We start from the raw sequence: 24,581 nt of genomic DNA on the forward strand, positions 1-24,581 counted from the left end.
ATAAGCCCTGAAGTTTTTCTCAGCAGCAGAGAAGAGGTTTCCAGGAGGGCGTCAGTTTGGCCCTTGGGGGTGGCCTGGCCTCTGCTAAACATCTCAGGCGTGCTCCTCCATTTTCTGGCCGTGATAGGGCACGCCGCCAAGCATATCTCAGACAACTATCTGTATTGTTTGTGGTGTGATTGTGACTTCCTGTCTTCCAATTTAGTTTTCTGCCTTACTTTTCACTGTCTGGGTCAGTTGATATTACATCTGGCACTTCCTGTTTTTTAAGCCTCTGACTCTAGTCATCTGACTGTAGAAAACAGAGGTCAACTTCTTCATAAGTGATGCCAGCTTTAGTCACTTGTTTTGGTATACTAGTTGAGATTTGCGTAAGGAGAATTGTCAGGTGTCTGCTGGTTTTTTCAGCCTCAGACACTTCCCTATTTATAAGTTTTTGTTTTTCAGACATTGGGACTTTCTCCCCGTTGTGTGGATGTGGTGGGAGTCGGTGATCTCTGCCTTGCCCGCACAAATAATTCAACAGTGATGCTCTCTCTCTTAAGGAGAACTACCAGTCCCACGGCTGCAGCTCTAGAATGAGGGTGCTTTGGGCATAACAGGCTCAGCCATCCTTCTGGCATCTCACCCTGTCTCCTCTCCCATCCTCGGGTTCACTTCTCTCCCTTTTTCTCTCCACTTCAGAAGTGGTTAGCTCCAATTAAACACCTGGAATTGGGACGGCAGAAAAGCTGCTAAATGCAGATTTGCTTTATCTCACTAAAGAAAGAGGAACATTTTAGTCACTAATTTTCACTTCTTTTAACCTTTCTTTCCACAGAATGGCCTGCCTTTTGCTGGAAGGGGACAAAGCCCTAAGATATTTATATCCATGAGTAGAACATTTATGATATCGCTTACACAGCTTCCTGGCCTGAGCTTTTCCAGACTTAGCTTATTTTTTAGTCAAAGTAGAGGGATGGATTTAAGGAACTGTCTTAAATAAAGACAATAAAGAAGAGAGGACATTTGTCCTACCTAAAGGCAATGGCAGCTTGTGGGTGTGGCGGGGGGAATCTATAAAAACCATCGAAATAGGCTGGGCATGGTAGCTCACACCTGTTATCTCAGCACTTTGGGAGGCCGAGGCGGGCTGATCACCTGAGGTCAGGAGTTCAAGACTAGCTTGGCCAACCCGGTAAAACCCCATCTCTACTACACAAAAATTAGCCAGGCATGGTGGTAGGTGCCTGTAATCCCAGCTACTCGGGAGGCTGAAACAGCAGAATGGCGTGAACCCAGCAGGTGGAGGTTGCAGTGAGCTGAGATTGCGCCACCACACTCTAGCCTGGGTGACAGAGCGAGACTCTGTCTCCAAAAAAAAAAAAAATTTGAAACAAACCCTTGAGACTTGACATTCTGCGCCTTCTCCATGTGAGGTCTTTGCTGAGCAAGAGCAGTGGTTAGCCGTGGCAGCTGTGAAGAATCAGAGCATGGCTGTGGGTGTGTTCCACTGGCATCTCCAAGGCTGTAGCTGGACTTCACAAAGGCTCGGTTCCCAGAGGAACAGCCTCTGACTGCCCTACTTCCCAGGAACATGGGAGGTGAAGGCCAAATCTTCTCTCCTCTTCTCTCCTACTTTCACCTCGAGCAGTGGGACCACTGGAGCTGTGGAAATGTCTGGGCCTCCAGTGTTTCTGCCAACAGGGTCACAAGAGCAAGGAAAATCCGGTCTCTGAATTCTCCCTTCACTTGTCTTTTACCTGGGTGATGATGAAGGGGCATGTTGGGAGTCTATTTGGCTACTTGTGTAAGTGTGTGTGTGTGGGTGTGTGTGCGCGCGCCCGTGCACATGTGAGACGCGTATGCTCAACAACATCCCAGCTCAGGCCTTCATATTCCTCAGTTGGAACTACAGAATTAAGTGCTTACCTTACCCATTGAAAGAGAGGCAATACTGCTCAGTGTCATGACTTAAAACAAGAGAAAAACCAACAAAATCCCAAACCAAACAAAAACCCCCTGGTTTTGTTGTAATGCTTTAAATGACCTCGTTTCTTCTCTGAAGCCACCTCATGAGGTTGGAAGGACAGGCATCATTGATGGATGGGAGGTTTTAGATGGGGAGAGGGAAGGAACCCACCTGTCCGTGGGTTTGCACGTCCAGCGTCAGTTTAGAAGGCTTGCATTTCATTTTTAGTTGACAAAAGAAACCAAACCAACCAACCAGCAAGCAACAACAAATGGCCTTTCACCCATACAGACAAACAAAATCTGACATGCCTGGAGTTTATGGGGAAGTCATCCAAAGCAGATGGCGCCATCACAAAGTTATCAATGCCATCAGAAAGGGATGGACACCTGCGGTGAAATGAGATTTCTAGAGTCCCTCTAATTCCTGCTTCCATGTAGGAAGGTGTCCTCCTACACCCTGTCCCTGAAGCTCTAACAGAGGTCAACCAGGGGAGTAGGAGTTTCTTGATGGCCTGTAGAAAGGACAGCGGCTCACCCTGGGATTGGACTCTGTCTCTGTTCCCTTTCTTTTTCTTCCTTCTCACCTCCACCCAGTCTGATTCCAGTCCCAGTGAGGATGTCACCTGGGAAATACCTCATGTGTCCAAGGAGTCTTACCTTTTGCATGTTCTGCTCTGTGATCGCTGGTGGGAATCTGCAGTACAGCGGAACTGGATTGGAACAAGGCAACAAGGACCAGGAGACTTCCGTCCAAATCTTGGCTTAGCTATTTTCACTTACTGAATGCCCTAGGGAGGCACTTAATCTTTTCAAGTCCCTCTTGGTGTATCTGTAAAATAACAAACCAAGGTGTTTGGTGTGGTGTTCTAACAGTGCTTGCTATAGTGCCTGGCACCCAGTAAGTCCTCAATATAAGGAAGAGATTAGTAGCATCCTCTGGATACAGTCCAATTTTTCTAACCCTCAGTGAAATTCCAATGAGCTGCTACTTTTGATTATCATGCTAATCACAGATACTATGATTTTTAAACATCTTCTCTTTCAAAAATATATTTGCTTATGGCCTAGTATTACAGTGAAGCCTCTGGCATGCGACAGACCTGGGTTCACGTTCTGGCTTTACCGTTTATCTCCTTCTCTTCTCTGTTTCCTTATCTGAGAGCTGGGGCTGAGTACAGACAGTTCCTTCAGGTTGTGTTATACATATGAGAAATGTGTGAAAAGGGCTCAATGAGTGGTTGTCGTCGTTCTGTTTTATCGAGTACTTATGGTGTGCTCAGTGTTCTCACACCTGATTTCTTGTGTTGTCAACACAATAACCTTGAGAGGTAGGAATCATTATCATTCTCATTTTATGGGATAGGAAACTGAGGCTCTGGGAGCTCAAGTCTGAGGTCACATAGCTAGGAAGTGGTTGAAACTGCATTTAAATCTCAGTGTGGGAATCCTTCCACATCACTCTCCAACTGAACCCTATACATTTTTACCCCAGCCCTGGGGTTCCTACCCTCTCTTTAGCTTTCAGCATTTCCAGGATTCATTCTCCTCTGGGTGTGCCACCGTGTCCTTAGCCAGGATGCCCAGAGGTTTCCTGTCCTGGCCTCTGCCATCTCTGTCTCTCTCTATGCTTGTCTTCCTCACCAGATTTTGGCATCCTTGAGGAATGTGGTTAGGCCAGTCCCTACTTCCCCAGCACTGGTGGCCAGTCTGGCCCACAGCAGACCTCTCCCCAGTGTGTGTAAAATTAGAAACTGACAATGCAAGGTGGTGCCTGGGAATTTCAGGGTGCAGGGCCACCCCACACTGTCTGTCCATCTCCATCTCTGGGTGACCTGGCACAGATGGGCTACCTGAGATGTCCTGAAATGTCTGTGGACTGTGAACTCCACTTTCCTCTGAGTCATCAGCACTCCACATACACTGAGCTCATCTGCCTCTACTGGCGAGATGACCCAGGTCTGCTGGCATCGTGACCCACATCCTGCCCCCATCCTGTGTACCCATCGTGGGGTATTAGTAAGCCCAGCAGCTCTGACCCACACTGCTTTACCAGTCCTCTAAGCCTCTACTGCTGACCACAGCCACACGCAAGCTTCCAAACATGCCTCAAACATGTATTTGTCTATTCATTCATTCATTCATTCATTCATTCATTCATTCATTCATTCCCACACTAATCTAGGTCCTACAGATCCCTAGACAAATAAGGAACTTGGGCCCAGCGCGGTGGCTCACGCCTATAATCCCAGCTTTTAGAAAGGCAGAGGCGGGAGAATAGCTTGAGCCCAGGAGTTTGAGACCTGCCTGGGCAATGTAGCAAGACCCCGTTCTCCACAAGAAGGAAAAAAAAAAGACCAAAAAAAAAAAAGTGTAACAAATAAGGAACTCAGAGTTAAGCGTAAGGGTTTCCCACACCTGGGTACGTCTCGGAGTCACCTAGGAAAGTTTTTACAAATACAGTTTCCTGGACCCTGCTGGAGACCTACAGAAGCGGAATCTCTAGGAGTATGTTTGTAGAAATCTGTATATTTAAGATACTCATAGCCCGACTCTGAACACAACTGGTTTGGGGAACCTGTAGTCAGGGAACTCGCTGAGTAGCAATACTTTGACGTGTATTTGCTGAGTAGCAAATACCTTGAGAAGGCAAGAAGCAAGACAGAGGCTGCGAGTGGGGAGTGCTGCCCTGCCACGGCCTTATCCTTTTCCTTTTGGGATCATGGCCTCTAAAAATCCTGCAGCATTTTCTTCTTCCCAGGAGCCCCCGCATATAAAACTGCTACCAGATAGTCAGCTCCCTGACAACAGGGACACATTTGTTTCCATCCCTGTTATGTCCCCTGTGACCACAGCAGGGCCTGGTATCTAGTTGGTGCCAGGCAAAAATTTGTTGAATGAATGAATTCATTCCCTGATCCCCTTTAGGTGCGGCATGCATACCATCTTGTCGTTTCTTGACACCCTGTGTGTGTCTGTGTCTACAGAGGTGGACAGGGAATGGCACGCTAGGAGGAGAGGTTACCTCAGCTTTGCATCCAGCAGGTCCCCTCGAGGCCCTGGACTGTGAGGAGAAATGGGGGTTGGAAGTGGGGTCTACACCCTGTTCTTGCAGGGAGAAAGGGGAGCATCGGGACAGGAGTGTGCCCAGTCCCCTGGGGCGTGTGGGGTTTGCCAAAGACAGACCTTGGCCTGGATTGAGGGAGAGAGAGGCGGCCGGCACAGAGCAGTCATTCCGACAGCAGTTGACCTCCTGGCAGCTCCAGTGAGGCCCTGTGGACCTCGGTCCTCCCCAGCCGGCCCACTGAGGCCTCAGAGAGAGGCCCATCCATCACGGGGGCCCCCAGGGAGGGCCGGGGGGGGGCTTTCTGTGAGTCAGTTAAGGGGCTCCGTTTTCAGCACAGATCTTGTCAAATTCAAGCTGTCAACCGCACAGACCCTGAAAGCCAGTCACAGACCCCTGGGGACAGGTGTGTGGCACACGACCTTGAGGGGGCTCTGCTGAGTGTGGGACTGTGGTGATAAGAGGGACAAATGAGAGGAAGCCACCTGGGCCAATTGCTTTGTGCTCACCCACACCGCCCCTTTGTGCTTGTCCTTGAGGGACGTTGGGGCAGCTGCACTGAATATATTTCCTCCTTTCCCCCCTTGGTTGCTGCTCTCCCTTTCCGCCATCTCTTACAAGGCACGGGGAAGGAGGCAGTGCACGCAGATTAAGGACAGACTGGCTCTGCCGCTTAGAAGCTGTGTGACCCTGGGCAAGTGACTTAACCTCTCTGAATCTTTTCCCTCAGGTTGTGATGAAGATTGCAAGAGGTGATACACTGCTAAGCACAGGCCGGCATGTTGTAACTGCTCCAGGATTATTCACTATTATCATTTTCATGGAGGTGAGGCACAAAGAGTTTTGACTCCTTGCTGGTGTTCCCTCATCTCCTTAGCATTTCAAGCTGCACACTTCAACTCTACGTCACCTCACAACATCCCAGTGTCCACTTAAAGGTGAATAAATGAGCCAGGCATGGTGGCTCACGCCTGTAATCCCAGCACTTTGGGAGGCCAAGGTGAGTGAATCACTCGAGGTCAGGAGTTCGAGACCAGCCTGGCCAACATGGCGAAACCCCATCTCCACTAAAAATACAAAAATTAGCTGGGTGTGGCAGTACATGCCTGTAGTCCCAGCTACTCAGGAGGCTGAGGCAGGAGAATCACTTGAACCTGGAAGGCGGAGGTTGCAGTGAGTCGGATGGGGCCACTGCACTCCAGCCTGGGTGACAGAGGGAGACCATCGGCTCTGGGGCAGTGGTTAACTCAGCTGGGGCTGTGGGGAGCTTACATCTGGTCTTTGGGTGAAGGTTGAAATCATGTTAGCTAAAAGGAGCCACTGGGGCAGGCCTGAGACATGAAGGCCGAAAGCAGATGGGAGCTCTGAGGAATGAGAATGCCAGGGAGGCCAGGGAAGCAGCAGCAAGACTGACAAAATGGGGAGCTGCCCAGGACCACTGCTGGGCGTGCCCTGATGTCTGTGAGGAGACTGTTTTGGACCTCCTGTGGGGGCCGGTTTAAAGGGCCCAAAATGTTTTAGAAGGCTCCTCTGAGGAAAGCCAGTGTTCTCTCACCTTGCACCTGTGTTGAGTCCTGGCTGCTGGGACTGGCCCCAAGCCTCCTCCTCCTCCTCCTCAGGAGGAAACATTGCTGGTTGGAGAAGAGACCCAGGCAGAAACAGTAGGAACCTACTGCCCCCCACCCCCAGCCGGGCCCCTGGCTGCCTCCTCACCTGCACTGATGGAGCACCTACTGGGTTAGGGGCTTACAAAAGTTGCGGGACAGGGCTATTGGCTTGGCTTCTCCTCTTCATGGGAGGATCCTTAGCCCGGGCCAAGGCAAGGGGCTCACACAGCCTCTCAGGAGGACTGTGTCCAAAGGACAAAACCAAACTCCTCCCCCGAGATCAGGCAGGGCCAGGCTGTGAGCCAGAGGAGCTTTGAACTGTGGCAATGGCCACTGCCACCCAGAAGCAGCGCTGGTGGAGGGAGGGGGGACGGGGAGGCCGAGGGAGGCCGGTGGTGGTCGGGCAGGCAGTGGGCAGACAGGGGTTATTGAAGGGCATGGCCTGCCTCCACGATTACTCAAAGGCAAGCTGCAGTTCTTACTGGCCCTTTAAGAACGGCGCCTACCTTATGAAATGTCAGGGTAGAGTGGAAGCCCAGAGAGTGTTACCAGAAAAGAGTCACGCGGCTGGGCGCGGTGGCTCAAGCCTGTAATCCCAGCACTTTGGGAGGCCGAGACGGGCGGATCATGAGGTCAGGAGATCGAGACCATCCTGGCTGACACGGTGAAACCCCGTCTCTACTAAAAAAATACAAAAAACTAGCCGGGCGAGGTGGCGGGCGCCTGCAGTCCCAGCTACTCGGGAGGCTGAGGCAGGAGAATGGCGTGAACCCGGGAGGCGGAGCTTGCAGTGAGCTGAGATCCGGCCACTGCACTCCAGCCTGGGCCACAGAGCGAGACTCCGTCTCAAAAAAAAAAAAAAAAGAGTCACGCAGTTTCTGGTCCGTGCCTGTGAGTGACTGGGGGCTTGTTTGTGTGGGGGCTGTTCCCACAGCTGGAAGCCGTAAGTAATCCCAGCCCGCCGCAACTCACAGATGATGCTAAAGAGCCCCGGCTGCCTCGGCCTCGGACGCCATGTTCTCTTTCCCTCTTCCTGGGTGTCAAAGGGCTTACACTAGACGCATGTTTCCCCAAATGCGCTTTTGGGTACCACCGGCAAAACACAAACCAAATTTAGGTAGTGGATGGACAGGCTATGTTATATATTTATTTTAATGCTTATTAGAAAAAAATTTAATTGGCACATCAAACTTCTTATTTCATGGTTATTGGTACATGGGATAAGACTAAGTTTAGTTAGATAAAAAAGAGAAGTCAAATTTAAAGAAAAAACAATCAGGTAAATATTAGTATGGTTAACACTGTTCACTAGAAATACAATGGGAGACAAAATGAGAGCCACATACATGATTTAAAATTTTCTGTGGAATTTTAAATCATGGAATAAAAGTCACATGGAATAAAAAATAAGTAGGTAAAGTTATTTTCATAGCATATGTTTTATTTAACTTGGTATGTCAAAAATACCATTTCTACGTGTAATCACTAGAAAAATTATTAAGAGAGATTTTATTGACGGAATTTTTTTTTTTTTTTTGAGAGGCAGAGTCTCACTCTATTGCCCAGGTTGTGTGGTGGTGCGATCTCGGCCCAATGCAACCTCTGCCTCCTGGGTTCAAGCGATTCTCCTGGCTCAGCCTCCTGAATAGCTGGGATCACAGGCACGTGCCACCATGCTCGGCTAATTTTTGTATTTGTAGTAGAGATGGGGTCTCACCGTGTTGGCCGGGCTGGTCTTGAACTCCTGAACTGCCTGCTTTGGCCTCCCAAAGTGCTAAGATTACAGGGTGAGCCACTGCCTCTGGCCCTAATTGACTTTTTTTAAGTAATAACTCATCAAAAGCTGGTGTGTGTTCTATGTCACATCTCGATATGACCCAGGCATATTTTAAGGGCTCATGGCCACATGTGGCTTGTGGCCACTGAACTGGAAGCGTGGAGACCTAGGCAGGCAGGGCAACACTGTGAAGGCAGAATATAAATGTACGCAGCCCAGAGTCTTCCAGCTCTAACATCTGTGCTTCTGCCATATGCTCACTCTCTGCCTCACCCAGAATTGCTCCCTCACTCTCCAAATTGAGACCCAGTTTACTGCCTATACTCTCTACTTTCTTCACTTACCAAGCGACACGCTTCATTGGTTGTCCACCAGAAATTTTATTATGTGGAAAGTTCGTATTGAATGTGTCTGCCAAATCTTTTGCGAGAAATAAGTCAGAGAGAAGCTCCTTTTGAAAACCAGAGAGAAATGCCCCTTGGGTCATCCCTGCTGCTGCCTTACTCACCGGCCAGTGGCAACGTGCATGGGTGTGTTCACCAGTGACAGATCGCCTTTCTCTAATTCATCTGGCAGGTGCATTGAGGAGATGGGACAACTCTTCTTCAAGTCTCTTAGCATCATTTGTTATCAGTCTTTAATATTCATGAGGATCATCTGGGGAGCTTCTTAAAAATGCAAGGGTAATTATAAAATCATTGGATGGGGCGTATGATTATGATTCTGGGAGTGTGATTCTGATGTGAATGAACATTTGAGAACCACTGCCTGAAATGTTTTCCTAAAGTATGAAGGCTGGCGATGGCTTGTTGGAGAACTCCAAATTGGAATTTCATATTCAAATCTAATCATTTCAGATCTAATCACTAGAAGAGGAAGCACGGACTGGTTCCACCCCATGGTCATGACTGAACTAATCGGAAACTCTCTTGAATTTGCCACAATGAACTGAGCACCGATTAAAAATTGCCTTGGAAGAAATACCTACTAAATTCTAGCCAAGCTGGGCATCAGCTCCCTGGGCCCTTAGTGACTATTATTTGCAAAAAGTGTTCTCACTCCGATCCATTTGTTCTCCCTGCCGTTTTATCCCCTGTAATATTCTCTAGAGACCAATTACTATTATCTGAATGGAAGCATGAGTCATAAGTGGGAATGAGCTTGTCCTGGATCAGGTTTCCATGTGCGTGCTCAAGTGTGTGTCTGTGTGTGTGTGTGTGTGTGCGCGCGCATGTGTGTTACATCACAAGGCAAATCACTGGCACCTAGAATCGTTGAGAAACCCATCCTCCCATTACAGTCTCAGAATGAAGCCCTTGGGACTTAAGGATTCAAGATGGTTGGGTAAAGTGAACTCAACTCATGTTAAGGAGGAGAACAGGAGGAGGATTCTGAGACCCAAAGACAAGACCAGGACGCAAGAGAAAACAATGGGAACCTTAAAGTAAAGGGGGAGAGAATTTAGATTTATTAAAGACATACTCTGGACCAGGCATTTAAAATTTGTTACTTTTTTAAAGCCCTGTAGACTAGCTATGTTTTGTCCCATTTAACAGACTAAGATATTGAGGCCCAGAGTGGTCACTTGTCCGATATCAGCCAGAGGGAGGTAGGAGATCTGGGGAAGGCTGATCCCAAAGCTGGTGTTTTTCTCTAAATGCCAAATACTCTCTCAAGATAGTGATTACTCAACCTATTTCTGGGTTCACCACTCCTTTTGTGAAAAAAGAATGCAAGATGAAGTACGCTGTGTCTTTGCTGAAGGCAGATCAGGTCACCATGTCCCTGGAGGAAACGGATGCATCCTTGCCAGCATCAGTTCCCATGGTGCACTTGAGAATGTGGTGCTCTAGTCAGGATCTTCAGCGTCATTAACCTGGTTTATGTACATTGTATCAGCCAGGGAACCACCGGAGGTAGACGACACACTGAAAGGGATAATAATGGAGGAGAGGTTTAATGAAAAGACAATCTACAGAGGTGTGGGGAGGGTTTGGGAACCAAAAAGGAAGGAGAAACCTGCAAGAGAAGCTATTATCACCCCAGATCTGAAGGGGCAAGTAGAAGGAGTGCTTTCTCAAAACTCAGGGAGAAGTGTAGCCCTGGGAGAGGGGCCACTCTCTAGGAGTGGAGCTGTGGCTGTGGGCACAGTGGAGCTGTAGCTGGGGAGCTGTGGGCACAGGGAGAGGCAGGCAGCCACTGCCAGCACAGCCAGGGGAGCAGAGGAGTCAGTACCCCACCTCTTCCTTTCACCCTCTGATCTCGTGCCTCAGCAAGTGGGGAACAACCAGCACACACCCCAAACCTGTGGAACAGTGCCTGTACTTGGTAAGGACTAAGTGGTGTCCATTATTCCCATCAATGGTAACTAACTGCCTGGTGCCTATCCAAGGCCATTTCTCCAGAAAATGAACAGAGAGCCCTCTCCTCTCTGCTGAAAACTGGAAGCAAATTGGTCTGGAGAAATGGAATTTGCTGCTTAAGCCTAGTGTGGGTCCTCACCCACCTAATTGAATATGACATTATTCAAGTTATAAGGGAAACTCTTGTTTGATTTACTCCTTTTGTTTGTTTGTTTTGTTTTTGAGACAGAGTCTCGCTCTGTCACTTGGGCTGGAATGCAATGGTGCGATCTCGGCTCACTGCAACCTCTGCCTCCTGGGTTCAAACAATTCTCCCTGCCTCAGCATCCGGAGTAGCTGGGATTACAGGTGCCCACCACCATGCCCAGCTAATTTTTGTATTTTTTAGTAGAGATGGGGTTTCACCATGTTGGCCAGGCTGGTCTTGAACTCCTGACCTCAGGTTATCCACCCACCTTGGCCTCCCAAAGAGCTGGGATTACAGGCATGCCCGGCCTGATTGACTCTTGAATTAAATGACTCTGAATTAGACTATGTTTCTCCTAAGAAATGTGGAGACTGACCGTGGATCAGGAGATTTACGAGCTATTTGATCAAGAGATCAAGAGAGGATTTGTGCCTTTTGCTGTGTGTGCCTTGTGACCAAGGGATGCAGCTAATTCAAATGGGAAGCACAGTGGGATGGGAAATGAGCCACCATGCTAGTCACTGGGCACCCCCAGCGCCTTCCAGCTCCTGATCTATCCTTTCTCTTCCCCACCCTGCTCTGCGGCCAGTGGGGCCTGACACCTAAGCACTGCATCACTCAGCCATCCTTGCCAGCTGGCTTCCAGTTGGGTTTAACAAATGGGGAACCCAGCAGGAGATCTGAGGGTGGGAGGGAAGATACATTGGCATATTTCTCTGCCCCGGGTGTCTGATATTAGCTGCGCCCCTCCGTTACCTCAATTCCCACTGGCAGCCATCCTTCAGGACTCCAGCTTCAACTGGGCTCCAGTAACACTATTTCCTTCCGGTGTCCCTTCAGCCTTGGTTTGGCTGTTGCTTCTCATTGGTGGTTGGTCCCCGGGTGCCTCACCTTTCTTGTTCTGTTCCCTCAACCTGGCCCACAACTCTATGAGGGGTCCATTCATTAAAGGCTCTTCATTTGAACCATCTGTGATGCTTTGTGAGCTGCACCCTTCTGACCCTGACCTACTTGTAGCCTCTTCTAATCAACCATAGCAGATGCTCAACTGAGAATCTTGAATGAAATGGCTCTGTGGCATTTGGATATCCCAGAGGACATGACTGATGTTCTTATATAAACATGATGTTATTGTGTGTGTTGGGGGGTGGGGTGGGCAAATGTATGAATAAACTGGCTCTAAAACTTATTTTAAAGATAAAGTATTCAATGATAGATTCCAATGCCAAGACGAATTAGAAATGACCAATACTGTCATGCATGACCTTGTTATTCAAGAGTCATCAGAAAGGTAGTATATCTTTGTCACATTTTATCTTAAAATGGTCAGAATAGTGAGAATTGACCCTCACACAGCTTGGGTTTGCAGAATAGTTCTAGACACTTGTTTATGTTTCTAGAGTTTTATTAAATACGGTCTATTCTGAACTGAGGGATTCATCCTATTTTATACTCGCATGGTATCAAATCAGGGAAAGGAGATCTCAGGGTCTTGGTTTCTTAGCCCCTTTATGCTTGTCTCTCTAGACACTTCCTTGACTATTGTCCTTAGAAAAGGTAGCCAAAGGGAAAGTTGACTTTGAAACTGTGGACCCATTGAGGTTAGAGTGGTTTCCTGTCCCCATTAAGAAGACCATATCTGTCACACGCGTTGATAGATGCCTCTGCTTCTCAGAGTTTTGCCTGGTAAAAGGACATAGAGATATATGGGATTCCCACATCCTCTGGGGTCCCCCAAGGAAATAAGTTATTTCCAGAAAGCTCCAATATCTTTAATATGGGAGGCATATTTTAGCACACATGCCTTGAAGTCAGTCGGTCAATTTAGTGTTGTTTAACTTCCCTGAGAAGCAGTGCTATGGGAAGGACTTAAATGTTTCCAAAACATGTTTTGAAAAGAAGCCACCAGAAGGAGAAACAGTTTGCCAAAAATAAATCATTTACCCACTGCAGTGCTTTGGTTGTTGTTAGATCTTAAGAAATGAAAACCCCAAACTCTCAGACCAAAGTGTGGCCCATATTTGCTGGTCTGTTGACCTGAGGGGCTTTGTTTGGCAGAACCTATGAAGAGTTACTTAGGGCACTCGGGTTCCACAGTGGAGAGTGATGGCGTGCCGGGGAATGACAGTGGCAGGCTGGGCTTCTGGGACCTTGGCACTTGTTATTCTCCCTTCCTTTCTGCTCAGCTGCCCCAACCTCAATCTTGATCTCTCCAGCTGCCAGCTGCAAACAACTGCCTTTGTTATTTAGGAAATAACTTGGACCATTTCCCGTTGACTCCAGTGTGTTTTGCTCTTGTCTACCTCTGCGATTTCAGGGTTCTGGCTCTATCCAAGCTGCTGTTATCCCTGGTCTTGGTCACTTCTCTTTGGCAACTCCTTGGTCTGTGCTTTTGGAAGTCAACCTTCTGTTCTGACTTTAATCTGTGCTTGACCCCCAAGGCGCAAAATCCTTGCTCCAGCCCTGGGTCTCTGGAACCTCACTATCTGGGCTCATTCCCACCCCTATGCATCCTTCTGCCTCCACTGAGTGTATGTGTGTGGGCTGGGGAGGGATTAGACTCTTTTTTTGGCTCAAAACTATAACTGCTTCCCCATGATAAGGGAAATGCAAATTGAAACAATGAAATGCCATTCACATCTACCGGATTAGTAAAAATTAATTAAGTGTGATGACAAAAGGGATGGTGAGATGTGGCTGTAAGGGAACTCCCTGGTGGGAGTGTAAATTGGTACAGTCACTTTGGAGAACAATTTGGCAATATCTATTGAAGTCAAAGATGCATTTCTGCTATGAAATAGCAATTCTGCTCCTGAATAAACAGCCTGGAGAAACCGTCATACAGGTATACAGATTTGTGTTTGTATGTATACATATAGATACACATATATACACACATATATATGTGTGCACACAACATATGTACACACATGAAAGAGTGCTGACTACATAGCCCACAAGCTGTGGTTTATGGAATGTGGTAATGGAATTGAATACTACACTATGTAGCAGTTAATAGAAATGTACTAGATCCAATTTCTATCAACATGTATAAACTTTAAAACAATGCTGAATGAAAAAGTTGGTTGTAAAAGGACAGATATGTGCTACACATAAGTATATACATAGATGCAATTCATCTTAAAATGTAAACAATATAATTGTATTAATACATTTATATTTATTAAAAAATAAAAACACACATGGGAATGATACAAGCCAACTTCAGGTTAATAGTTACCTTTGGAGAAGGAGGGAAAGGATGAAGAAATAGAGCTTCAGTTGAATCTGTACACTTTTCTTTGAACGCGGGGGTGGAGAGAAAGAGAGAGACAGAGAGAGATCAATCTAAGACCAATATGGCAAAACATGTTTCAATTTTGGTGATGGGCTTGACAGATCTAGTATATTATTTTCTCTACATGTCAGTATGATTGAAATGTTTCATATTTACAAGTTTGAAACAGTAAGAAAATGATTTCTTACTCCTGTTGTTGTCTTGGTGAATTGACGCTAACTTGAAGATTCACAGACTTGTACTTTCTGGTAGGGACAGCGTCTTTGAGAACAACTGGTCAAACTTCATCTAGTTTCAGAATCTCTTCTATGGCCCTGTGCAAACACCTGCCCTGATGTGGATCTCTAACCACTGAGACTGTCCCCAAATGGTACTCTTGGGAAGTTATTGCTTACTTTGAGCTGAAATCAGCCTCTTGCTGGCTTCAGACCACTGGTCCCAGTTCTGTTCTGCCATCCTTCAGATTCCCACCATCTTGGAGCTGCTGGGAGCCAGGGGCCCTGGGGTCATCCTTGCAAGGGAACTAGGGAAGAAAGAGGAAGTTGAGGGGCTGGAGCCAACCCTAAGGCGTTCCTCTTTGGGAAGGCTGGCTGGTGATGGGACTTGCCAGGACCAGCATGCTGAGAGGAGGAAGCCAGCTCTCAGGTCAAAATTCCGTTGATGTGGGACAAACTGTAACCCTGCGCTGTTGCTTTCCCAGGCCTCACTTCCCCAAACAGGGGCACGTGAACAGCTGCAGTGGCCTGGTGGCAGCATGCTGGGATCCTTCAGGCCAGGCCAGCAAAAGGGCGAAATCTGGGCCCGTGGGGACCTTCATGGGGACTCTCCAGGCTGCCTTCCTCTTCCAGGTCTTCTGTGAAATTAGCTGGAAAAGGAGATCACATGCCTGATTCCCCTTTGTCTCGGCAAGCGTGGAAAACAAAGTCCAGCCCTAATCAAAAGCTTCCTCTGATTCTCTTGTGTCTTGTTAAAATGCAGTCAAACTCGAGGCCTTGCTACCAGGTAGAAAAAAAAATTATAGGAAAAAATAAGAATCCATTACTCCACATTGTAAATAAAACAATGACTCCTTTAATTTCCAGAACCATCATCTCTGTACTTTTGGTGAGCTGGGTTTTTTTTTTTTTTTTTTTTTTTTCCCAAGCTGCTCTTCTTTTAGGAGAAAATGGGAAAAGATTTGACATCCCCTCCACCTCCCTCTCCCCACCCCAAAATCATCTACCAGGTAAGGTCTGGAGTTAGTTCAATTTTAGTCTAATCTTTCTGTCTCCCTTTTTTTTTCTTTCAGATAGGGTCTCACTCTGTCACACAGGCTGGAGCATAGTAGCATGACCATAGCTCTATGTAACCTTGAACTCCTGGACTCAAGTAGTCCTCCCACCTCAGCCTGCTGAGTAGCTGGGGCCACAGACATGCACCACCATGCTCAGCTAATTAAAAATTTTTTTTTGTAGAGACAGGGTGTCATCACGTTGGTCAGGCTGGTCTCAAACTCCTGACCTCGAGAGATCCTCCTGCCTTGGTTTCCTGAAAGTGCTGAGATTACAGACATGAGCTGCTGTGCCTGGCCTCTTTTATCTTAAATATTTTGGAATGAGAAGCTTCAAGATCTCAGTGTGAACTTCATGAGGTAGGGAGATGGAGTGACGTTGCGGTGACTGTAAGCTTGACTGCTTGATGGTCCTTGTCTTGCCTGTTCTCTGGTTATGGGTTCAGTTTTGTAGATAAGTGATTCTCAAACTTTGCTGCATACAAGGTCCCCTGGGAGCTTTATACAATGGGGGAAAAGTCCCAAGTGCACCTTAAACCAATTGAGCCAGAATCTTCAGGAGTGTAACTTTGGCACCTGCACTTTTTAAAACTCCCCAGGTGATTCTAAACAAGCCAAGTTTGAGAACCAGTGCTATGCTTTGAAACATCAGGGAGGTGTTCTTAGGGCCTTGTGAAAAAGCAAACACCAAAGGTTTCATTATGTTGATATAACTTAAGAACTTAAAAAAACTCAAGGGCTTGCTATTGGCCAAACACTGTGCCAAATGTTTTCTGTGGATTGTCTAATTAAAACAACATGCTGAGGTAGGTTATTTATTTCATAGAAGAGGACACCGACCTTCAAATAAGGAACTTGCTCAAGGTGATGCAGCAGAAATGTGATTTGATGGGGCCTTCACTTCGGAGGCTGCATTTAACATTGATGATATTTACTAGGGTGGAAAATTACTTCTTCTTTTTGATACACACACACACACACGTATACATACACACACACGTATATGCACACACACAACTTAGGAATGTTTGTAATAATGTATTTCTAAAAAAGATCTTGCCCACCCATTTTTTTTTTCAGTAGATTACCAGAAATGTGAATTATCAGAGCACTACAATTCTTGAGTTTCCTAATTATTAGCTTTTCACTGAGTATCATATTGAAGCAAGTACATCATCAGCATCTCCTGTTTGGATACAAAGGGCCAGTGATGAGAGCACTCACTAATTTTAAGAGACCTGGAAAGTTGATGAAATTTCTCATTTTTAAGGACAGTGTAATGATGTCATGGAAAGGATGGATGAGATCAGTTTTTCTTAGTTCTTCCACTTATGAGCTGGATAACTTTGAGCAAGTCACTTCCCCTTTCTGGGCTTCAGTTTCCTCATCTGAAAAATAAGGAAACCAAACCAAGGGTTTGTTAAAAGGCCTTTCACTCTAGATATGATCCAAAGGATAAATATTATCATGGCAGCCCTAGTATATCTGACTCTGAAGTCTCAGCAGCCTGACCCGTTTTCATTGGCCCATTTATTCCTGCCCGAGTAGCATATTTGTAGGACTGACTTCCTCAAGCCTGTGGTTAGCGATGTAACAGGGAGCCAATCTCCATTACATGATGGGCAAATCAGTCAAGTAGCAACAGATGGTCCAGGAATGATTGGAAAAGGCAGACTTTACTTTGTAATGAAAACTTTGTAGATGGATTTTTAATTTCATATGGATGAAAGTGGAAATTCACAAAATACATCCAAGGAAATTCAACCTTGTGGCAGGTTTTTGGATCCAGACTGGCCATGTGGGGCCTGTCATTGCCGCAGCGTGGAGGGGCGTGCAGCCGGGTGGAGCTCATGGGTGAGGTCAGCTGTCTGTCAGAGGCTGGCTCTCCCCCTCACGCATCCCAAGACCTGACTCAGGAGATCTGCCTTGAGGTAAACATGATCCTAGCTGATTGACAATCCTGCTAACTTACAGTGAGGGATCTGCCTTCTTTTGGAAAGAAAGGTTTACATCTGCTCTTAGGGAAGAAGCCTCTGCCCCAGCGCAGGGATGGTGGATTGGAAGTGGAAAGGTGGCCAGGTGAGCACAGGGTCGGGACAAAGGCAAGAGAACAACCCTGGAGTTCCTCAGACTGTGTTGTGGATATTGACTGTCCAGTGACTTTTCCCATTGGGCACCCCAGTTTCCTTTTAGGGATCTTTCTCTCTACCATCATGTTCAGGCTTTGGGATTGGTTGGTCTAATATATACCCTCCTCTGTTAAAGGTAGAAGGCTCCTCCTAACAGAGCTTTCCTCTGAGAGATAGGCACGTGACCTCAGCTCGATCCATCATACTCTCTCCCAGGACTTTGTGTCTGGAATGCCGGGAGTATGGTTGGAGTTTATTTATGCTGGGGAGAGCACCCAGGTGAGGCTGAGCAATAGCTTCTGTGACCAAGACCTTCAGGTCTTCACCTGTTCTGAACCTGGTTTCCAGCCCCTGTATTGATCCTCTGTGCTTTTCCATACTACTCCATTCAACAGAACATCCCCCTACCCCTTATTCCCAACTGTTTTCTTGAAATAGTCCAGAGTCAGTTGCTGAGTTTGCAGCCATAAGCCTTGGCAGATGCAGGTCTCGGTTAGACCCTCACAGAAGGTACACTCCTCTACTGCTGTGGCTTCTGTCCACCTAGTTGTCTCTCTTTCCCCTGGAAGTCATGGGTAAACACAGCCAGCCTCTGATCCTGTGTTTTCCCTTTTTCTGTGTGCTCATTCTCTTTCTGTTTCTACAGAATTTCTCCAGGCAGTATACAAAACAGCTGATTCATTCTCCATTGGTTAAATCCAATTTCATTTCAATCCTGTCACCTTGAAAGGAATCTCAGGTGTTTCCAAAATCTTTGGGCACACACTCACAGAAACTCTTTTAGGCTATGGTTTTCTTTCATTTAGCATAATAGCTAACTTCAGCCATTATGAATGAATTTTGCCAACCTAAATCTTCAAGAGCAACTGCATTTCCAAGTTCTTGGAAGTCACCTCACTTCTATTCCTCATGTACCACTTAGATGTTTAAATCAATCTTGAAATGATGAATAGTCCTTTGAAAATTCTGTCTTCTATGCTTCCCAATGGTGGGTAGCCTCCTTTGCTCAAGCTTGTGTTTTTAACTCTTTATTATACTCTATCTCCAGAATGACAAGGTGCTCTAGAGAATGCGAAAACATAAGAGGCAGTTTTCTTGCCTTTAAGGGTTGTAAATCTATTGGAGAGTTGAGATTTGTTCACATAAAATAATTATAGAAAAACCTATGTCTTTGCCTTCGAGACGCTCAATGGCTCATGGCAATGGTTTTCAAATGTCCTAGTTGTGTGACACCTTCAAGGGGATATCTAGGGGGTGGGGAGGTGAGGAGGGAACCCACCTGCTGTTCTTCTGCAGAATTTCCTTGAAACAGAGCTCCAGGACTAATAAGGGTTTGAGGACCACAGGATCCAATCTTTTGCTGGTGTACAAGCTCTTTCCTGACCTTCCCATTGACTACAGATCCAGACCCATGTCCTGCTGCCTGAAGCTCCGGAGGCCTCCTGGCTATACTGGGGCCTCCACACTGCCCTGCCCTTCTCCATGCAGCTCTCTCTGCTTTGTGTGCATCACATACCAACCACACCAAACCATGACTATAAACTCTTTGAAGGCACATGTTGATTGAATTAAGGGCTGAATTTTGCAGTGCCATCTGTAAGAGTTATCAGAACTTAGAGATGAAGAAGATAATTGCTGACTGGGGTGGTCTGGAAAGACTTCCTAAAAAAAGTCAGACTGTATTAGGCCTTTGGGAAATGTGGCATTCAGATTCATAGAAAGGAAGAAGGAAAGTGTCTCAGGTATGGAAAGCATTGCTGAGCAAAGGCTCAGAGCAGGGTTTATAAGTATCCCATAGGGCGGTAAAGAGAACCAGGAAATAATTGACAAGGGAGCTTTTAAAATATACCCTTGCCTTGACCCGCTGCAGACCAAATAAAAGAATCTCTGGAATGAGCCTGGGCCTCAGCATTTTTAGAGCTTCCCTGATGAGTCTAATGTACAGTGAGGGCTGAGGACAGTCTTTGGACTGTCAAGGTGTAAGGGGTCTAAGGAAAGGCTGGCTTTGAGGAATGGAGGCTCCTGATGAACTTCATGCATTTTTGGAGGTTTTTGACTTGAACCAATGCATACTGGGGTGCTTTCACCACACAGTGTTTTTCATGTTTGCAAACTAGATTTTTTGACAGGTTAATCTGGTTCAGATTCAAGTTGTGGGAAGGGGTGGGAAGCTTGGAAATTGAACCAGCAGGATGGCACAGAAGTCCAAGAGACAAACCTGCTCTCAGATAGTATGGCAGAAAAGGGAAGATAAATCCAAGAGATACTGAACAGGAAGAATTAATAGAATTTGGTAGGATGAAAAATGAGGAGATATTTTCTAATTAGGTACAGCAGCAATGACAGAAATTTCTCTTTATACAAACAGTCCCAAAGTCATGCAGGTGAAGAAGTTGGGAATGGTACTCAACCTCTACATTGCCTTCTCTCCTAGATATTAAGAGCTCATTCCTTCTTTAGATCTTCCTATCTCCTAAACTATCATTGCATTTGATTTCCTTTTATTTCTCCCTGGGGAAACTTTCTGAATGGGGATTCTACGCTGATGTCCTTACTGCCTCACTGCCCACATTCTCTCTAACCTACATCTCTGTCACCTACCCTCCATCTCTTTTGATGTGGCCTCCCAATTTCCAAAATCCAGTGACTCTTTTCTGGGCCTCCTTCTCTTCCACCCTTTGGCTGCATTTGACTCTTTTGTGCTTGACACTGTTGGCTTTGGGGCTAGTAAATACTTCTGCCTCTCCTTCTGACTTGTTTTTCCTTCCACTTGTCCTGAGTTCACCCAACATCCATCCTTAGGCCCTTTTAAAATTTTGACTCTCTTGGCAACTAACGTTTCCCCAGGTTTTTTATTTTCAGCAGGCAGCTGGGTATTCTCCACTTGGTTGTCACATCTCTGCCTCACGCTCACTGACATTACAATCATAGCTGTTTGCAAAGTCTTGTATTGCTAGAAAGTGCTTTACCTACAGTGTTTCACTTGAGTTTCACCTTCTTTCCCAGCCCTGCTTCTTTCCTTCTGCTCTTCCCTGAATTTGAATCTTGGCTCTGTTGATTACTAACTGAAGCCTCAATTCCCCAGTCTTTAAAATGGAGTGGCTGGGCGCGGTGGCTCATGCCTATAATCCCAGCACTTTGGGAGGCCGAGGCGGGCGGATCACGAGGTCAGGAGATCGAGACCATCCTGGCTAACATGGTGAAACCCCGTCTCTACTAAAAATACAAAAATTAGCTGGGTGTGGTGGCGGGCGCCTGTACTCCCAGCTACTCGGGAGACTGAGGCAGGAGAATGGCGTGAACCTGGGAGGTGGAGTTTGCAGTGAGCCGAGATTGGGCCATTGCACTCCAGCCTGGGTAACAGAGTGAGACTCCGTTTCAAAAAAATAAAATAAAATAAAATAAAATAAAATAAAATAAAATAAGGATAATAATACCCGTATCACAGGAGTGTTGTGTTAAACAAGAAAATCTGTGTGAAAATGTCACCGTCTGCTTGCTGTGTGACTCACTGTCACAATTTCTACTCACTGTCTGTCACACCCTTCTTCTCCTTCCTTAAAGGCAGGAGCTGTTTTTTTAAAATTTATTTTTTAATTATACTTTAAGTTCTGGGATATATGTGCAGAATGTGCAAGCTTGTTACATAGGTATACATGTGCCATGGTAGTTTGCTGCACCCATCAATCCATCATCTACATTAGGTATTTCTCTTTGTTTTTTTTTTTTTGAGACAGAGTCTCACTCTGTCGCCAGGCTGAAAGTGCAGTGACATGATCTTGGCTCACTGCAACCTCTGCCTCCTGGGTTCAAGCGATTCTCCTGCCTCAGCCTCCCAAGTAGCTGGGACTACAGGTATGTGCCACCATGCCTGGCTAATTTTTGTATTTTTAGAAGAGACAGGGTTTCATCATGTTGGCCAGGATGGTCTTGATCTCTTGACCTTGTGATCTGCTTGCCTCATATTCCCAAAGTGCTGGGATTACAGGCATGAGCCACTGTGCTTGGGCAGGTATTTCTCTTAATGCTATCCCTCCCCTAGCTCCCCATCCCCCAACAGGCCCCAGTGTGTGATGTTTCCTCCCTGTGTCCATGTGTTCTCATTGTTCAACTCCCACTTATGAGTGAGAACATGCAGTGTTTGGTTTTCTGTTCCTGTGTTAGTTTGCTGAGAATGATGGTTTCCAGTTTCATCCAGGTCCCTGCAAAGGACATGAACTCATCCTTTTTTATGGTTGCATAGTATTCCATGGTGTATATGTGCCACATTTTCTTTATCCAGTCAATCATTGATGGGCATTTGGGTTGGTTCCAAGTCTTTGCTATTGTAAATAGTGCTGCAATAAACATACATGTGCCTGTGTCTTTATAGTATAATGATTTATAATCCTTTGGGTATATACCCAGTAATGGGATTGCTAGGTCAAATGGTATTTCTAGTTCAAGATCCTTGAGGATTCGCCACACTGTCTTCCACAATGGTTGAACTAATTTACACTCCCACCAACAGTGTAAAAGTGTTCCTATTTCTCCACATCCTCTCCAGCATGTGTTTCCTGACTTTTTAATGATCGCCATTCTAACTGGTATGAGATGGTATCTCATTGTGGTTTTGGTTTGCATTTCTCTAATGACCAGTGATGATGAGCTTTTTTACATGTTTGTTGGCCACATAAATGTCTTCTTTTGAGAAGTGTCTGTTCATATCCTTTGCCCCATTTTTGATGGGGTTGCTTGTTTTTTCTTGTAAATTTGTTTAAGCTCCTGGTAGATTCTGGACATTAGCCCTTTGTCAGATGGATAGATTACAAATATTTTTCCCATTCTGTAGGTTGCCTGTTCACTCTGATGATGGTTTCTTTTGCTGTGCAGAAGCTCTTTAGTTTAATTAGATCCCATTTGTCAAATTTGGCTTTTGTCGCCATTGTTTTTGGTGTTTTAGTCATGAAGTCTTTGCCCATGCCTATGTCCTGAATGGTATTGCCTAGGTTTTCTTCTAGGGTTTCCATGGTTTTAGGTCTTACATTTAAGTGTTTAATCCATCTTGAATTAATTTTTGTATAAGGTGTAAGGAAGGGATCAGTTTCAGTTTTCTGCATATGGCTAATCAGTTTTCCCAGCACCATTTATTAAACAGGGAATCCTTTCCTCATTGCTTGTTTTTCTCAGGTTTGTCAAAGATCAGATGGTTGTAGGTGTGTGGTATTATTTCTGAGGGCTCTGTTCTGTTCCATTGGTCTATACATCTGTTTTGGTACCAGTATCATGCTGTTTTGGTTACTGTGGCCTTGTAGTGTAGTTTGAAGTTAGGTAGCGTGATGTCTCCAGCTTTGTTCTTTTCTCTGGGATTATCTTGGCTATATGGGCTATTTTTGGTTCCACATGAAGTTTAAAGTAGTTTTTTCTAATTCTGTGATGAAAGTCAATGGTAACTTGACGGGAATAGCATGAAATCTATAAATTACTTTGGGCAGTATGGTCATTTTCATGATATTAATTCTTCCTATTCATGAGCAAGGAATGTTTTTCCATTTGTTTGTGTCCTTTCTTATTTCCTTGAGCAGTGGTTTGTAGTTCTTCTTGAAGAGGTCCTTCACATCCCTTATCAGTTGGATTCCTAGGTATTTTATTCTCTTTGTAGCAATTATGAATGGAAGTTCAGTCATGATTTGGCTCTCTATTTGTCTGTTATTGGTGTATAGGAATGCTTGTGATTTTTGCACATTGGCTTCGTATCCTGAGACTTTGCTGAAGTTGCTTATCAGCTTAAGGAGATTTGGCGCTGAGATGATGGGGTTTTCTAAATATACAGTCATGTCATCTGCAAACAGAGATAATTTGACTTCCTCCCTTCCTATTTGAATACCTTTTATTTCTTTTTCTTGCCTGATTGCCCTGGCCAGAACTTCCAATACTGTGTTGAATAGGAGTGGTGAGAGAGGGCATCCTTTTCTTGTGCCAGTTTTCAAAGGGAATGCTTTCAGCTCTTGCCCATTTAGTATGATATTGTTTGTGGGTTTGTCATAAATAGCTCTTATTATTTTGTGATACATTCCATCAATACCTAGTTTACTGAGTGTTTTTATGATGAAGGGTTGCTGAATTGTGTTGAAGGCCTTTTCTACATCTATTGAAATAATCATGTGGTTTTTGTCATTGGTTCTGTTTATGTGATGGATTACATTTATTGATTTGCATATGTTGAACCAGCCTTGCATCCCAGGGATGAAGCCTACTTGATCGTGGTGGGTAAGTTTTTTGAGGTGCTGCTGGATTCAGTTTACCATTTTATTGAGGATTTTCCCATCAATATTCATCAGTTATATTGGCCTGAAATTTTATTTTTATGTTGTGTCTCTGCCAGGTTTTGGTATCAGGATGATGCTGGCCTCATAAAATGAGTTAGGGAGGAGTCCCTCTTTTTCTATTGTTTGGAATAGTTTCAGAAGGAATGGCCCCAGCTCCTGTTTGTGCCTCTGGTAGAATTCGGCTGTTAATCTCTCTGGTCCTGGGCTTTTTTTCTTTGGTAGGCTATTAATTACTGCCTCAATTTCAGAAATTACTATTGGTCTATTCAGGGATTCAACTTCTTCCTGGTTTAGTCTTGGTAGGGTGTATGTATCCAGGAATTTATCCATTTTTTCTAGATTTCCATTATATTTGCATAGAGGTGTTTATAATATTCTCTGGTGGTAGTTTGTATTTCTGTGGGACCAGTGGTGATCTCCCCTGTGTCATTTTTTATTGTATCTATTTGATTCTTCTCTCTTTTCTTCTTTATTAGTCTGGCTAGCAGTCTATGTATTTTGTTAATCTTTTCAAAAAAAATCAGCTCCTATATTCATTCATTTTTTGAAGGGTTTTTCATGTCTCTATCTCCTTCAGTTCTGCTCTGACCTTAGTTATTTCTGTCTTCCGCTAGCTTTTGAATTTGTT

At 45.5% G+C, this 24,581-nt stretch overlaps 1 pseudogene across 1 annotated transcript in view; it reads right to left on the reverse strand.

Moving 5' to 3' along the window:
* LOC112636472 overlaps positions 1–24,581 on the reverse strand; it is an 85,706-nt pseudogene that overhangs the window by 41,960 nt on the left and 19,165 nt on the right. The window contains exons 2-4 of the transcript XR_003122185.1: positions 6,570–6,645; positions 4,976–5,014; positions 1,566–1,676 (exon numbers count right to left, since the gene is read on the reverse strand). The product of XR_003122185.1 is annotated as a heterogeneous nuclear ribonucleoprotein K-like (transcript). The remainder of the gene's footprint in view (positions 1–1,565; positions 1,677–4,975; positions 5,015–6,569; positions 6,646–24,581) is intronic.

Source organism: Theropithecus gelada, chromosome 12 (genome assembly GCF_003255815.1).
Source record: "Theropithecus gelada isolate Dixy chromosome 12, Tgel_1.0, whole genome shotgun sequence".
NCBI classification, from domain to species: domain Eukaryota; kingdom Metazoa; phylum Chordata; class Mammalia; order Primates; family Cercopithecidae; genus Theropithecus; species Theropithecus gelada.